This window comes from Sitophilus oryzae, unplaced genomic scaffold (assembly GCF_002938485.1).
Source record: "Sitophilus oryzae breed Bouriz unplaced genomic scaffold, Soryzae_2.0 scaffold_1816_pilon_pilon, whole genome shotgun sequence".
NCBI lineage: Eukaryota > Metazoa > Arthropoda > Insecta > Coleoptera > Curculionidae > Sitophilus > Sitophilus oryzae.
In genome coordinates, this window is record NW_022146520.1 from 1302090 (window position 1) to 1307505 (window position 5416).

The following is a 5416-nucleotide window of genomic DNA, read 5'->3' on the forward strand; positions in this document are numbered from 1 at the left end:
GTTTTATGTGACCTTGAACAGATTAGTTCACATGGTAGCGACCGATAAATCACTCCCAAACATTCGTGGCGTTTACTATATCTAAATAGAATTATAAAATTTGGTTTTTATTTTGGTTGTTAATTTCAAATTCATGTATTGTTTTGGTAATTAAAAAGTTACAGGCTAATCCCTCAATATTCTTTATACGCCTGTGACGAACATTCTATTCGATCATATTATCTTAATCTATTTCTTCTATTCTTTTATTCCACTTCTCCTTTGTCTTTAACTCTGTTACATGTTCTGCCAACTGTCTACACGAAGATACATTATGTTTATTTATAGAACCGAAGCTATAATCATAACATCGATCTTCTTTTACGATCAGGAAAACACCTAAAGAATATTCTTATCTGTGTTTTTATTCTATAAGCGAGTCACTTCTCCTCCGAGCTGCTTCCCGGCAGTCAAAAAGTTTTTTCATAAGCGTTTAGGGTCGAACGATAAAAATCTTGTTGACAAGTTTAATAAGAACCCAATCTGGGAAATGCGAAAATAAACTTCTGAAGTATTTCCAACGGATCTTTTAAGCTGTATTGATAGTTTAGTACTTCCAATGATGGAGATAAAATTAATTCAGACATGTTGATTGTCAGGCGAAAAATGTATTTTTAAACGGTTTTATTTAGCTTGACCCGTACGGTATTTATTTATTTGTTTGGGTCAAAATTAGAAATTGAAATTTAAGTACCTTCCTGTTGTCAGATCGATCTGAAATTTGGTACACACCTTTAGTTCCGATGACAATACAATATAGTAATATCAATAACATTGTAAATCTAAGATGGCCGCCGGTACAAAATGGCGGATTTCATATTTTTCCACAACCCCCTCAATATGGGTATCAAATGAAAGGGCTACACTAGTAGAATACTGTGATTATGACAAAATTTAAAATCCAAGATGGACGTCGTTACAAAATGGCGTATTAGGTGAGGGCATGAGTAGTCGTGTCCAGAACAGTTGTGTCCAAGACTGTGTGACGTTAGAAGGACAGATAAAAAAAAATAGGTGATTAGATATACCTACGTAGTTAGCGGTAGCTTTACCACCCAAGTTAAGGTAATAAGTTAAAACGTGCTGAGGACTGTATGGCATTAGGGTGGCTAAAAATGTAATGTCGCAAGCGTTTTCCCGTCAAGATTGGGCGCCTCTTGTTTTATATTATAGCCTTGCCCCTCTACTGAACCTCTGGGGGGGTCGACCGTTAAAATGTCCATTACTCGTGGGAACAACATGGAAACAATAAATAAAAAAACAAACAAAAATAAAAAATCGGTAAAAAAACTTTTAAGCTAAACGGTTTTATCTTATGTGCACTGAAAACTAGAAAATAATAATAACAATTAGGTATTTTAAACTTCTAGTTCAGAAATATTTTAGTACTATGCAGAATAGCTTTTAGGCATATTAGACTAAAATAAAAACGTGGGGCCCATTAACTATTGCTGTAATACTTTCTTCTATACTAAGTGTGGATTGCATCGACTTACTATAATCGTAACTGGAGATTTTGACAATCAATAACCAGCCGTGGCGGCTTCACCAGCGAACGCCGAGCTCATGATCTACCAAAGTATAAAGATATGCATTGCCATAGATAGGATTTCAGAGGGGCCCCACGTTTTTATTTTAGTCTAAAGCTTTAGCTTTTAGGCATAAGCTATTCTGCCTAGTACTAAAACATTTCTGAACTAGAAGTTCAAAATACCTAATTGTTATTATTATTTTCTAGTTTTCAGTGCACATAAGATAAAACCATTTAACTTAAAAGTTTTTTTACCGATTTTTGTTAATATAAAGTATAATATGGATTTATTTTAAGAATTGGTTTAAAAACATTTTATTATTTCTGTCTATTCCCGTGTTTACGTTATATTGTGTAGGTATTCTTGTTTTCTCCAAAAAAAATCCTGTATAGGTATTTCGCCACTGCACTGCAAGAAAATCTACAAAATAAAATAAAATAAATTTTTGTAAACACTTCTGCGTTAAACCCAAACGGACACTACTTGTCAGAAGTTATGTTTAGAGTCATACAAATTTGCCTAACAAAGAAAAAAATGCTTAACGATTCGGAAAGTTTATGTCTTTCCGTCGTCGGAAGCAAAAAATACAAAGAATAAAGAAAAAAACTATTTAAAATATTTAAATTCAAGAATTTCTATTCAAGAACACTTTACTTTTTTAAAACAGATCGTTTACAACCGTTTACAACCGTTGATGTTCTGTTCAAATGACATTATATCAAGTTAAGCTTCAAAATCAACAATTACTTAATAAGGTAAAACCACCAAGCCCCAAACTTTCTGTATGATTATTTTTAAATTTTACGTATGTTATGTTTATTTATATTATGTTCTTTAAAATCAAAGAAGCGATTGCCATACATTACTAACATCTACAGATGCATGAGCAATACATCTATTTTTATTAGATTGAATTAAAAAAGCCTCTTTTATTTTTCTTTTGGAGGCTGTCGCTACTTTCATTATAATTTTATTCTTGTTTTGTTTTCAAACGATTGAAGCCTAAACGCTAAAGTAAGCAATCAATGTTAGTATGAAGAAGATTTTTGGAGATACGCTGGATAAACCCGCTAGAAGAAGGAAATATTGTAGACAGTAAAAATAAGATACTAATACTTCTATTTTAAATTGATCTACCCAAAATGAGTCTTCTTCCAATGCTTATCTTTTATCGAGTCTTTTATCTTACTCTGGATGAATAAATGCAAAAGAATGTTTGTTTCCCCATTAAGAACATGTCACAGATGGTGTAACTATTTTTCTTGTTACATACATTCTCAACAGGTAATTCAATACTTCGATTCTTTAGTGACATGCTGCATTTAGTGTCCATGATTCCGATCCATAACTGGCTATAGAAAATATTAGCGTGAAGCATGAAAAAACGAAACAAGAACTTGTACAAGTTTTTGTTTCATTTCTTTTCTGATTGTAGGAATGTAGAAATGGTGCCCGGTGGCGTAGAGGTACAGGCTCTCGTCTACCAATCTCAAGGTGTGGGTTCGATTCCCACACCCGGCATTTCATCAGCCGACTATTTTTATTAAAATAAAAATAGTTTTGGTACCTAGGTCGACTCAGCCTTAAATGAGTACTTCGGATTCACAATCCTGAGGTAATAATAGGCGGTTGAAGCGTAGTGCTAGCCACATTACCTTCCTTGTATACCGAACGGCTCTAGTATAGCAAGCTGTACCTTGCTACTCCCAAGGCGTTAAACGCTATATACGGGAGCTATTATTATTAGGAATGTAGAATTTTTAGGAGGGGTGTTAATCACCGCGACCTTACAGATCTATTGTGTGTTCCCCTTTCTTGAGTTTTAACGGGTTATAACTCATCATACAGTCTCAGGGCTTTAACAAAAGCCAGTAGATGAGACGGCTCTACAGAGACCAGCTCTCCATCTTCGACATCAGCCGTACCTACCAAAATTTATGGCACGGTTGTCGTCTCGGCACACTCAGTGATAAGGTGTTCTGGTATATCCCTATTTTCCCCACAGAATATGCATTCGCCGTTGTTTCTCAGCGTCAATCTACTGTGTTCGTTGAGGAGACAGTGTCCTGTTAGAAACCCCATGACAATCCGAAGGTTGTTCTTTCCGAAGATTGTTCTGACTTAAATCAAGGAAAATCTTTGATTTTTCTCGGTCGCAAGTTCTGATGAACTTTTCCGAATGTTGGAAGATTCCAATTCCAGGTTCGGGTGGAGTCTTCCAGGTTTTTCTGTTCTAGATTTCCTTCTTTTCTGGCTAATTTTGTTATAATATTTAAGAAAAAGCCTTTACCTTTTCTGAAAGAGATCTGATTTATAAATAAAAATTATAAAAGAAAAGTCTAGGTCTCATACATACGAGTATACAGAGTCGCTGATATGTACGGTTTGGTTGTTGATTTAAATAAATATTGTAATACACATAATGTACCGAAATCCAACAGTTTCCGAGTTATCGGGTTCTGAAAATATCACTAAAACAATTTCTAGGTATAGTTTCTAAAATCTATATATTTGAAAAAAGAAAATCAGTTATTAATGAAATTTAAAAAAATTAGTTTACTGTTTTATAAGGCGCTCAAAGTGTCTTAATAGAAAGATACGGCAACGATATGCTTTATTAACGGAGGCGTTATTTTGGCAACTATGACAGTTAAAGTGTCATAATAAGCGTTTGTGCGCTATTAACGTTACCGCATGTCGGTATTTAGGTGGAGAAGACGCCGTGCGGTAATTTGACAGTTTCGGAACGTTATTTTATACTGTATTTTTTATAAAAATTGAGATAACTCTTTACTGGGTTAAATTGTACTCTTTTTTAGACACACTTTCTTTTGGAACTAATTAAGACTCCTGATATATTTAATAGACATTTTTTTTATAAAAATAAAGAAAAATTATGAATATAGAGGTTCTTTTGATTGACAAAATCAGAAAACTAGATTAACTAAATTTTTAAAAATGTTGGCATAATCGTTAAAATCAGTCAATGCTATTTTGTGTTGCCATAACTCGAAGTTCGACAAACGCGCGTCCAGTGTAAAAATAAAAGTGTTTTGGTATATTGTGGTGATTTAGAGTTTTATTTTGCCATATCCCCCTAAAAAAACTCTTGACTCAAAAGCTCAAAGTCTGTCTCTAAAACTCTTGACAATGAATCGGATGTACAAAATCTGGTAGTAAGTATCTGTAAGAGCATTTTTGGAATATTATGAATTTCATGTGTGATTCGTTTTTGCAACTCGTTGACATTTTGGGATCTGTTTTTGTAAAAAAAAATGAGTGCGGGTTATAAAACAATTCATTAAATAAATTGATACTTTCCATAAAGCTTCGCGTTCTATCACTATACCCTATCATCATTAAAATTTCGAAGCGTTCCGTTTTATTCGAAGATGCCATTTTGCGAAAAAACTCTGATACCCAATAATATTTGACATTAGCTGTCAAGTTAACATTTATAGGTGTATAAACTGAGATCATAGATAAATGCAACAAGTTTAGATTGGTAAGCCCGTAAAAAATTTAGGTCGCGAAATTATTTTGGGTCGCGACCGTTATACGCGATCTGGCGCTGCTATAGTGGTCGCTAAGGACAACGGCAAATAAAAACAGAAATAATTTTCTCTTGTCACAGTCAGAATCTTCAAAAATCATAATAATCTTTCAAAATCTAAACCGCTTTCATTAAAGAAATTCCAAAAAGTGTTTATAGCGTCCATTTTCAAAGTAATTATTGCTATCTTGTGAGTTTAATTCAAGTTTTATTTACTCCAACCGGTGATAATTGGGAAAAAGTGGCATTAAAAACTTAAAAAGCTGTGGTCTGAGCTGTGAACTGCAAAAAC